The sequence below is a fragment of the Marmota monax genome, unplaced genomic scaffold (genome assembly GCF_021218885.2).
Source record: "Marmota monax isolate L192 unplaced genomic scaffold, Marmota_monax_Labrador192_F-V1.1 WCK01_AAM20220418_F8-fsc00001, whole genome shotgun sequence".
Classification (NCBI taxonomy): domain Eukaryota; kingdom Metazoa; phylum Chordata; class Mammalia; order Rodentia; family Sciuridae; genus Marmota; species Marmota monax.
Window position 1 is genome coordinate 35,319,513 of NW_026693777.1, and position 11,994 is coordinate 35,331,506.

The following is an 11,994-nucleotide window of genomic DNA, read 5'->3' on the forward strand; positions in this document are numbered from 1 at the left end:
GAACAACCAACAATAAAAATTAAAAAAAAAATAAAAAATAAAAAAAAATAAAACATGCCCAGTAAAATTTATAGGAACTCATGCAAAGTACCTCATCACAATGAAATGAAACAAGAAATTAAAAAAAAAGAAAACTGCAAAATTCACAAATATTTGGAAATTAACACACTGTTATTCAATCAATGAATCAAAAAGAAATCACAAGAGAAATTAGAAAATATTTAGACATAAATAAAAACAAAAATAAAAAATACCAAAATGCATATGTCAAAAGCAGTACTCAGAGGGAAAATTATAACACCTACAATAAATAAGGAAGAAAGACATGAATCAATAACCAAATTTTACTCATTGAACTCTAAAAGAGAAAACAAACTATTTGCTCATGAGCATTAAAAATGTCAAACTAAATGCATAGCTAGCAGAAGAAAAGAAATAAAAATTACAGCAGAGATCAATGAAATATAGGATAGAATAATGATAAATAGATTAACAAAACTAAAAGTTGGATCCTTGTAATGATCAACAAAATTGACAAACTTGTATCTAGACTACTGAAAACATCTCTGGTCAACTTATTTCTTTATAAGGGAGCCAAAATTATTCAATAGAGAATAATGATCTTTTCAACAAAAGGTGCTTAGACACCTGGATAGGTACTTGCAAAAGAATAAAGTCGAACCTTTACCTCATACTATCAGCAAAATTGAACTGAATCAATAACATGTAAATATCAGAGCTAGATCCCTAAACTCTCAGAAAAAAAAGAACAGGAATAAATCATGATCTTGGATTGTCAATGAGTTCTTCAATAAAACATCAAAAGTAAAAGCAATGAATAAAAATAAATTGGACTTCATCCTCATTAAAAACTTATGTGCAACAAAGGACATTATCAAGTAGATTAAAACACACCTACAGAATAGAAGAAACACTTGCAAAACCTCCAAGCATATAATGTTTTATATTTGTTCTAATTCGTTATACATGATAGCAGAATGCATTTCTATTCATTGTACATAAATGGAGCACAAGTTTCCATTTCTCTGGTTTTACACAATGTCACACCACATGTGTAGTCATACATGTACCCAGGGTAATGATATTCATCTCTTTCTAAGGGTTATAGACTATATAAAGAACACTTATAATTAAACAACAAAAAGACAAGTTATCCAGTTAAAAAAGGAGTAAAGAGGTTGAATAAACATTCCTTTAAAGGAAATATACAAATTGTCAAGAAGTTCATGAAAAGATGCTGAACATCATTAGTCATTAGGGAAGTGTACACTAAAACCACAAGATGCCACTTCATGCCCACCATGAGGCTATAATAAAGGAAGATGGAAAATAACCAATGTTGGCAAAGCTCTGAAGGAACTGGATTTCCCACACAATGCTGGTGATAATATAAAGGGACACAGCTACTTGGAAAACATTTTAGCAGTTCCTCAAAATATACTGAAGAAAGTGAAGATATGATACAACAATTTTATTCTTAGGTATATGCAAAAGAATTGAAAAGAGATATGTTTAATTTTTTATTAGTACATTATAGTTATACATAATATTGATGTTCATTTTGACATAATTATACAAACTTGTAATATAATTTGTCTCAATTCCGCCCACAGTACTTCTTTCCCCTTGCCCTCCTTTCCTCCCTCCCCATTCCCTTTTCTCTATTCTGTCCGTTCTTCTATTTACTTATAGCTTTTAATTAATACACTATAGACATACATAAAGGTGAAATTCACTGTGGTATATTAATATATGTTCATAGAATAGTTTGGTCAGTTTTATTCCTTCATTCCTCCCTTTCGCATCCCTCCTGCGTCCCCTTTAATCCACTTCCTCCATTATTCTCTCTTCTATTTTCATGGGATTCTCCCCACTGCCTTTCTTCCCCTCCCTTATTTTGGTCTTGTTTCACATATGACAGAAAACATTTGACCCTTGACTTGTTGGGTCTGGTTTATTTTACTTAGCACGCTGTTCCCAGTTGTGTCCATTTTCCTACAAATGACATAAGTTCATCTCCTTTATGACTAAATAAAACTCCATTTTGTGATATATATATATATATATATATATATATATGTATATATATATCACATTTTATTATTTTATTATATTTATTATTATTTTATTATATTTATTATTATTTTATTATTTTATTATATTATATATATACATATATATATATATATATATATATATATATCACATTTTCTTTATCCATTCATCAGTTGACAAGTACCTGGGCTGAGTCCATAACTTGGCTATTGTGAATCATGCTGCTATAAACGTTGATGTAGCTGTATCACTGCAGTATGGTGATTTTAGATATTTTAGATGAATAACAAGAAGTAGGATAGCTAGGTCATATGGTGGTTCCATTCCCAGTTTTTTGAGGAACTCCCATACTGCTTTCTAGAGTGGTTGTACTAATTTGCAGTCCCACCAACAATGTATGAATAGATCTTTTCTCTGCATCCTCACCAGCACTTATTATTATTTGTATTCTTGATGATTCCCATTCTCACTGGAGATGTAGTTTTGATTTACATATCCCTGATAGCTAGGAATGTTGAACATTTTTTAATATATTTGTTGGCCATTATGCACTTCTTCTTTTGAGAAGTGTATGTTTAGTTCTTTGGCTCATGGATTGATTGGGTTATTTGCTTTTTTGGTGTTAAGTTTTTTGAGTTCTTTATATACTCTGGATATTGATCATCTGTCTGAAGAGTAAGTGGCAATGATCTCCCATTCTGTAGGCTCTCTCTTCTTGTTTCCCAAAAAAAAACATGTACATACATGTCCTTAACAGCTCCATTCACAATAGCCAAAACAGTAAATTATTCAAATGTTCATCAATAGTTCAATGGATAAACAAAATGTGATATGTGTGTGTGTGTGTGTGTGTGTATAAAGGTTATTCAACCATTAGAAGAAAGAATGAAGTGCTGATACACTCTACAATATGGTAAATCCAGAGACAGAGAGTAGATTGGTAGTTGCCAGAGGCTGGAGAAAGGGGAAGAATGGACGCTATTTAATGGGTACAGTTTCCTTCCAGGATGATATGTATTAAAACTAAAGAGACGGTGATTGTGAAACACTGTGAATGTACCAGGTTACACTGAATTGTTCACTTTAAAATGATAAATGGTATGTGAATTCTGCCTCAAAATTAAAAATGAAGAAATTGGCAAGAGAGATATATATACACACCCAAAACAGACATAAAACTATCTCATAAACATATAAAAGTTATTTCATCTTCACCATAATAAAACAAGTACAAATTAAAACCACAATGAAATACTGTTTCTCTCCTATCAGGTTGGCAAAAATCCCAAACATTTTGGTGAGACTGTATAGAAACAGTTTATTTGGGAATGCAAAATAGTTCAACTCTTATGCAGGAAATTTAACAATATCTAAAAAACCATGTAAGTATTAGTCTTTGACTCATTGTTAAGAATTTATCCTGGTATTGTAAGCAGTAAATAAATCTTTTCTTTGAACTATCTAACCTGCACAGTGAGATGATGCCATCCAAGAGTGCCAGGGAATGCCCATTTGCAAGGTGACTTCTGTTGATAGGGAGAATTCCATCCACACTTGTCATGAATTCACTAGTTCAAAAGCCTTGATTTCAAATGCCAGCTGCCCAAAGGTAGAAGAAATAAGCGTAAACTGCTGAGCCCCAACCAAGTGGTTTTTCTCAACTTCAACCTGTTCACTTCAAGAAGTTTTTCACACTGAAACTCTTTAATGCTTATACCTATATAATAAATGTGTGGCTTTCATTCCTTACTTAGATCCAGTCTCCATTAGAGCTTGGATCACTTATGGGATCCTGCTGCTGCTCCATTTTTGAGTCCTTTGTCTTTATTTCTTAGTATATTTCTTTGTCTTTAAATCTTATTATATTTCTTTTGACTTTTATTTTCTTAAGTTGGCTCACAGCCTGCATTAGCCGTTCATCCGCAGGCCACAGCAGACACCTTGGAGAAACACCACTAAAATACACATGCAAGAATGATTGCAATGTTGGAAACTATATAAGTATGCCAATATTGACAATATAGGTTGAACAGTCTCTGAAACATACACACTAAAGAGTACTGTGAAGCAATGAAATATAAAAGAGAGCTATGTGGAGTGATATGGGATTATTTCATAAGTGAAAAATACAAATGCAAGTGAATAGGCATAGTACTCAAATAATTTTTTTTAAATTCAGATAACTTTAAAAAGGATTAATTTGTTCATTTGTTCAAAAATGGAATGCTGCAAAAATGTCCCAGATTTAGATAACACAATGTATCTATAAGAAGTGAGAGGGAATATAGTACAAGTAAATAGGAGAATGGAACATACCTGTAAGAATTCCTTTATTAATAATTTTAAATTTTTAGTCCAGTTTCATATTTTACATATTCAAAGTGTAATATTAAGCTGACAAATGTACCTTGATAAAAATTCTTAAACTGAATGCAGAGAGATACAAATGAATCCAAATACATTTCAAATAACCCAGTGACATAACCAAACTGAAGAAAGAAAATATGAACTGATCCAATTAATTTTGACTGCACCTATTTTCCAATTAATTTTGAATACATACCATTTGTGTTAACTTTTCATCACTGTGACCAAAATACCTGACAAGAACAACTTCAAGGAGGAAAAGTTCATTTTGTGCTCATAGTTTTTAGAGCTTCAGCCCATGATCAGCCAACTCCACTGTTCCAGGTCTGAGGTGAGGCAGAACTTCAGAATAGAAGAGTGGCAGAGAAAGGTTGCTCCTCTTACAGCCAGGAAGCACAGAGACAGAGAGAGAGAGGGCAAGCTGGGGCCAGGGCAGGGACAGATACAATCCAACATCACACCCTCAGGGACCTACCTCCACCATTACCTACCTGCTTACAGTTACCACCTACTAGTCCAAATCACTAATCTATCAAAATCAATTTATACACTGTTGAGGTTACAAATTAAATGAACAAATTAATCACTTCCTAAAAGCCCCAGCTCTGATCTTGCCATACTTAGGGGCCATATTTACAATACATGAGTTTACCTGGGCATTCATGTTAACACAATTTCACTATAAAATAAAATAACTCAAAAAAAGTTGTCTTCATATTATGTGCTTTTCTTTTACAGTGGTACTAACATAGTAATTCTGAAACAAATGCATGTGAATCATATAATCAATCCAATAAATAAATATATGTATGTAAAGAACCCAGGTTATTACTATGAAAGGAGAGAGATACAAATATGGAATAGAAGGCAAGATGCTAACTGGGTTGAATTAGCATTGGTGTTCAAATCAAAGTCTCTCTCTCTCTTTCATAGTATTTATATTATATATGTGTTACCTATATAACATACTACATATATAATATACATAGGCATATGCATATATATTCATATTGAACATTAAGAGCTGCTAATAACAGAGGAAAGTCATAATTATGCTTCCTGATGCCTGAACACAAAACCACTTATAAACAAAAACAAAGGTGTATAGTCAAACCTTTGGAGCCAAGTGCCATTTGGATAAAAGTTTTCAACAAACAAATTAAGGGAAAGAAAAATGGAAAGAATTCTATATATTGGAAGAGATTTTTAAAACATATCAGATGAAAAAAATGAGCAAACTAAATAAGAGTGTTTTATAATGCACACTAAGAAGAATAAGCTGTAAAAATGAAAAAAAATGTTCTAATTGTATAGTCAGGATCATATTTACTTTTAAGAGGAAGAGTGGTTAGATTGAACTGGGAAGAGTCACAATGAGGATTTTGAGGATGGCTAGTAAATTCTGTCTTGACTTGAATAAAGATTACAGGGGTGCTTACTTTATTAAAAATACTCATTTTTCATGCTTTTTCTGTACTATGTTTTATTTTGCAACTTTAAAATAATAAATAAATAAAATCAAAATCGAAACCTGGTAAACAAGTGGCACAAAACCTCTATCCACCATTTGTCTACAGGCCAGCATTCACTCTCACTGCCAGAATCAAATCCCATCAGTGCTCTCACATTGTTAACACTGAAACACAATAAAAAGGAGAAAATCTGTTCTCTAACTCAGGGCATAGGCAACTACATCTTCGGGGATTCAGAACTCGGAAAGTTTTACTTTGTTGCATAATATTCTCCTGTGTATATAATTACACAAGATGCTGCTATTGTAAAGGTAGTTAATTAAGAGCACTAATTGAGCTTGGGTAGTGACCAAAAGGAACTTCAGAAACCTGATATTGTCAGATAAAAATCACTCTGTTGTGGGAATTATCTTCTAGAGTCTTGCTGGTTTTCCCAAGGTAACTAAGGAGAAAGGTAGTTAATGGGTCACTTGGGGATGACATCTATTTCTGTAAATTATCATTTCTTACGCCTCAGGTTTTTTGTTTTTTGTCATGAAGCCAAATAATAAGGAAAGCAAATTATAACTGAAAAAAATAACAGGAAGAAAAAATTGACTGAACAATTTTATGCTTTTAAAATTAGCTCTACATTAAGAATATAAACCACAGCCTCAACTCAAGCACTTAAGTTGAAGCTGCCAAAACAATCTGTTGCTTTATATATCTACTTATCAACTATTACATGGCAAATAAGAAAAAGAAAAGCAAGAGATAAATAAATCAAAGTCACAAAATTCTAGATGGAAGAACTATTCATGATCAGTTTATCCACAAAAATATTAATTAGCAATGATGTAAAATATGAATATCAATGATTACACTAATATATGTCTTAGAAATGTTAGTTTTAGTTTGAGCAGAGCCATCCAAATGTTAACTTTCTGTAGTTAACAGTTTTAAAGGAAAATATTGGATCCAGAAAAACTTAAAATGGTTCATGAGAATATAATGAGTGAAAAAAAACACTGAGTGTAAATATAAATTAAAAGGTAACAAATATCTAATATTCAGACATACCCAAACAAGGGGAGACTACTGAATAATTATTTAAGCCCGTGGTTTAAAATAAAAGCAAATATAGTGTTTAATATTTACTGACTGTGAAAAGCAGTATATTTTCCACTTAATATTTGCCCTAACTCTAAAATTGGTGAACCTGCATTTGAAAGCAGAAAATCTGATCTGGAGCCTGCACATGAAACCAGTTTTGTTCATACTTGCCCCCTGAGCATTCTTGTATACTTACATATTCACAGAGAGACAGAGACACAGTGAGCCAGACAGAGACAGGACTGCAGATAAAATGTGTAAAGATTTATAGAGTTCATTTATACTCCAGGATAATTATATAATTGTGTAATTAAAACAGGTTTTTCTCAACCATCTATATAAAAAGAATAAACATGAGGATACTGCAGTATCAAGTCAGTGCCCCCCCAAATAGACATTAATTTGACAAATATCTCCTGAGTGGCTACAGGGACCCAGAAACGTTGCTGAGTGCTTAAGATACAAAGTTGAGTAAGGAGTCTCTGAGCTCCAGAAACTCTACCTAATGGAAGTTAGACATGTAAAGAGAGTAAAAAAAAAATCTAGTAAGTGGAAAACTAAATAAAGATATAAAACTTATTGAAGACTACAGAGGAATGGGTTCTTAGAAGTCTTCCAAAGGCAATGATGGTCTAAGGTGAATCTTGAAAGTGAGAAAAATGAAAATGACAAGCCCATGACTAACATCATAACCATTGGTGAAAAGCTGAAAGTTTGTCCTCTAAATCAGGAACAAGACAAGGGTAAGACAAGGGTACCCACTCTCCCCATTCCTATTCAACATAGTACTACAGCAATTAAATAAGAGAAATAGATAAAAGATTTCCAGTCATAAAGCATGAAGTAAGAAAGTGTCAGCTTGCTGATGACATGATCTCAAGTTTAGAAAACCTCTAAGTCTTCAACAACAAAATAAAAATGTTAGAACTCATAAACAAATTCAGTAAGGCTGCAGAATTCAAAAGCAACATACAGGGACTGGAGTTGTGGCTCAGCAGTAGAGCACTCACCTAGCACATGTGAGGCCCTGGGTTCGATCCTCAGCACCACATAAAAATAAATAAAAACAAAAGTATTGTGTCCAACTACAACTAAAGAAAAATAAAATTAAAATTAGAAAAAAGCAACATACAAAAAGTAGCATTTCTTTACACTAACAATGAACTACCTGAAAAAGAACTTAAGAAATTATTCTTTCATAATAACACAAAAAAATTAAATAGGAGTAAATTTAATCAAAGTAGTGGAAGATCTATATACTGGAAACTACAAAATAGGTGATTAAATAAATTATAGACAACATAAATAAATAGCAATATATTCCATGATCATGATTAAGAATAATCAATATTCTTAGAATGCCCTACAAAATAGGTGATTAAATAAATTATAGACAACATAAATAAATAGCAATATATTCCATGATCATGATTAAGAATAATCAATATTCTTAGAATGCCCATGTTACCAAATATACAGTATCAGTGAAATAGCTATGAAATTTTCAATGTCATTCTTCAACAAAAGACCCTGATGAACCAAAGGAATCTCAAGCAAAGAGAACAAAAGAAGAATGACCTCAAACTTATTACAAAAATATACAAATCAAAACAGCTCGATACTGTTATGAAAACAGAAAAGTCAACGAATGAAAGAAAAAACAACAGAGATCTCATACTTGAATTCACACTTTTGATTCTGGACAATGATATCAAGAATACATAGTAGAGAAAAGATAGTCTCACCCACAAATGGTGTTGGAATAGCTGGATATGGAGATGCACAAGAATAAAATTAGATCCTTAACTCATACTAGATATGGAAATAAACTCAAAATGGATTAAAGATCTAAATGCAAGCCCTGAAACTATAAAGCTTTTAGATGAAAACATAGGATAAACACCACAACATTTTTTGGTGCTTTTCTGAATATGAACCCAAAAGCACCAGCAATGAAAACAAAAACAAAATTTTATCAAACTTAAAGGTTTTACACAGCAAAAGAAACAGAGGGTGAAGGTCCAACCCAGTGCCTAAAGAAATTGTTTGCAAATAACGTATCTGAAAAGAAGCTAATACCTAAAAATATATAAAAAACACACTCAATAGAAAGGAAACAAATAATCCAATCCAAAACTGGGAAAAGAACTTAGATAGTTCTCAAAAGAAAACATACAAATGCACAACAGATATATGGAAAAATGTTCATCATTCACTAAGTTCAGGATACTTTGGATTAGCAGAGGGGAATGAAGGGAGGGGGTGGGGAGGGGAGTAGGAAGGATAGTAGACTGAATCAGATGTTATTACCCTAAGTGCATATATGACTAAGGTTTGAAGACCTTGGAAGCAGTTGTAGGTTAGCTGCACTGTCTTTTTCCATTAGTTCTTTGACAGCTATAACTTAAACACAGCCTATGCATGTCGGCACTATCTTAAATCTGATCAAAGGTGCTGGAAATGTTGCTCATGAACCTTTAGAAGACAATGAAGAAGTGGAGCAACATATTCAGAACATTAAATCAAAAAGTAAAGTTGGTAGACCTTTGCCAGCACAAGATTCAAAAGCAATTTGAAGAAAGGTTATGAACAGGTAGGAGAAGAGATAGGCACTTAGAATTCATTGAAAACAGCTGGTGAACAAAATTTTGTGGCACTCTGTGTTCCCTGAAGATCATCTGGAAAATATTTTTCATCTTGGTTGCTTTGCTATTTGTAATTTTTCTCTTCCTGTCAAATTTATTTATTTTTTTAAATATTTTTATTGGTTGTTCAAAACATTACAAAGCTCATGATATATCATCTTTCATATATTTGTTCCTGTCAAATTTAAATAAAGCTCTTCATTCAATTAGAATAGATTCTGGTTTCAGATATTATATTACTGATAATAATAATAACTCAAGTAATCCACTGACTATGCTTTTGCCTTTACTCATTTTCCCTCTTGATGATATTCTTATAACGATTATTTTTATGCATTTCATTTTTACTTTAATGGCAGGAATTAGAAATACTGTCAGATAGCTCTTTTTAATTACGTTATATAAAATCAGAAGAAATAAAAGTGGACCTCAAGCACTCATATTTCTTGGTATTCTACTTATTGTCCTTCATATTAGATACTTGATTTATAATCTTTCTCCCCAGTATGTTGTGTAGGAAAGCCAAAGTACTTAACAGAGAGCAATGCAACTTCTATTGACCTCTGTGCCAAAGAGAGGTGATGCAGATGCCCCTGAAGATCAGTGCACTGTTACCCAGACATTCCTTAACAAGTTCTGGGTTTTAAGTGCTGCATAGTATCCTTTCTTGGGATATTTTTTATTGCACTAATTGTAATCCAGTTGTAAAGGGAAGGAGTAGATGAAGATTCAGACCTAAGTGAAGATAAGCCCTCTTTTCTGTTTGACAGTCTTCTGTCTTAAAAGTTTTATAAAGCAGATGTTTTTATAGTTTTAAAGTTATACATTAGGATAAACCAGCTTCCATCAAAAATGAAAGCATGGCCATGAAAAGGAGCTATATTTTTTTATGTTTCTGAAGTAACATCATTGAATCACAGATTAACACTTAAAATTGCTAAAATTATAGTATGTAAATATGAAACCACTGGCTTTGTGAGGGAATGTTTGTGGGACAATTTTTTCTTTAAATATGTAATATAGGGGCTGGGATTGTGGCTCAGCGGTAGAGCACTCACCTAGCACAGGCGGGACCCGGGTTCGATCCTAAGCACCACATAAAAATAAAGGCATTGTGTTGTGTCCATCTACACCTAATATATATATAAAATAGTGTTAGATTGATTTAAAAATCTTCCAGAATTAATATTTGCTTTTGTGGCATTTTAAAAAATAATAACAAATCACTTGTGTTGTTAAAAAAATATGTATAGTGGTTAATTCCTACTATGTCCTTATTCACATCACCTAGTGGCATGTGAAGAAGACAAATGGATCTCAGAGAAAGACAGCTGAACAAGTGCTGACTTAATTGCAGCTTTGGTCCCAGATATATTTAATCTCCTTGATGTCTAGTTTGTCACTATTAACCTGGAAAATGTTTTTCCCCCTATTCCTGCTGGTAAAGATCACTATAAACAACTTATTTTTAGTAACCAGAACCCAAAACAACACTTTGCTGTCCTACCTTAGGTATTCTAGCATCCCAGGTCCTATGTTATAATCTAATCTGCAGTGAAGTAGTCACTACTCCAAAGAACACTTCAGTTATTCACTGTATTGTTAATATGGTCCTGCGAAGCAGGATATAGTAACCACTCTAGATATCTGGTTAAGACACACACAAACACACCACAGCGTGGAAAATGATTCTCAAAAATATTCAAGGGCCTATCATCTCAGTGAAATTTCTAGAAAAGTAATGTTCTGGGGGAAGTCTAGAGGTCTAAATAAAGGACAAGTTCCTATATGTTATACCATTACATCAATCACTAAGAGGCACAATTTTCTGTGCCATTTCGTATTTGGGAAGAAAGAAGCACTTCATTTTGACATAATATTCCAGCATAGTTACCAATTAACTCCAATTTTGAATAAAGTCCAGACCAAAGAAGGATGCTCACAGCTTCTGACTGCCTTGAAAGTTGATCTGACACTTGTTCTTTGTAGCCCAGAAGATACCATAAATCATCTGTGGCATAGAGGATATGTAGGATTCTCTTAGAAGATTCCTGAAGATCAATCATGACCTCAGACTTTTTTCAGTCTTAGCAAACATATCCCTTCTTTGGCAAATACCAAATCTACTTTTAAGAAAGAACTTTTGGCTTAGTGCTGGACCCTAATTGAGACTGAACACTTAAATAAGGGCCAACAACATATCATGCAACCTGAGCTTCCCAACATTAACTTGGTATTGTGATCCACAAAGCTATAAAGTTGGGCATGTCCAGTAGCACTCTATAGTCATATTGAACTGGTACATGCAAGATTGGGCTCGAGCAGATCCTGAAGACATGAGT

General features: G+C 32.9%; 1 pseudogene; it reads left to right on the forward strand.

Moving 5' to 3' along the window:
• Positions 1 to 7,845: 7,845 nt before the first annotated feature.
• On the forward strand, positions 7,846 to 10,310 carry LOC124104061 (lysosomal cobalamin transport escort protein LMBD1-like; annotated as a pseudogene).
• Positions 10,311 to 11,994: the final 1,684 nt, after the last annotated feature.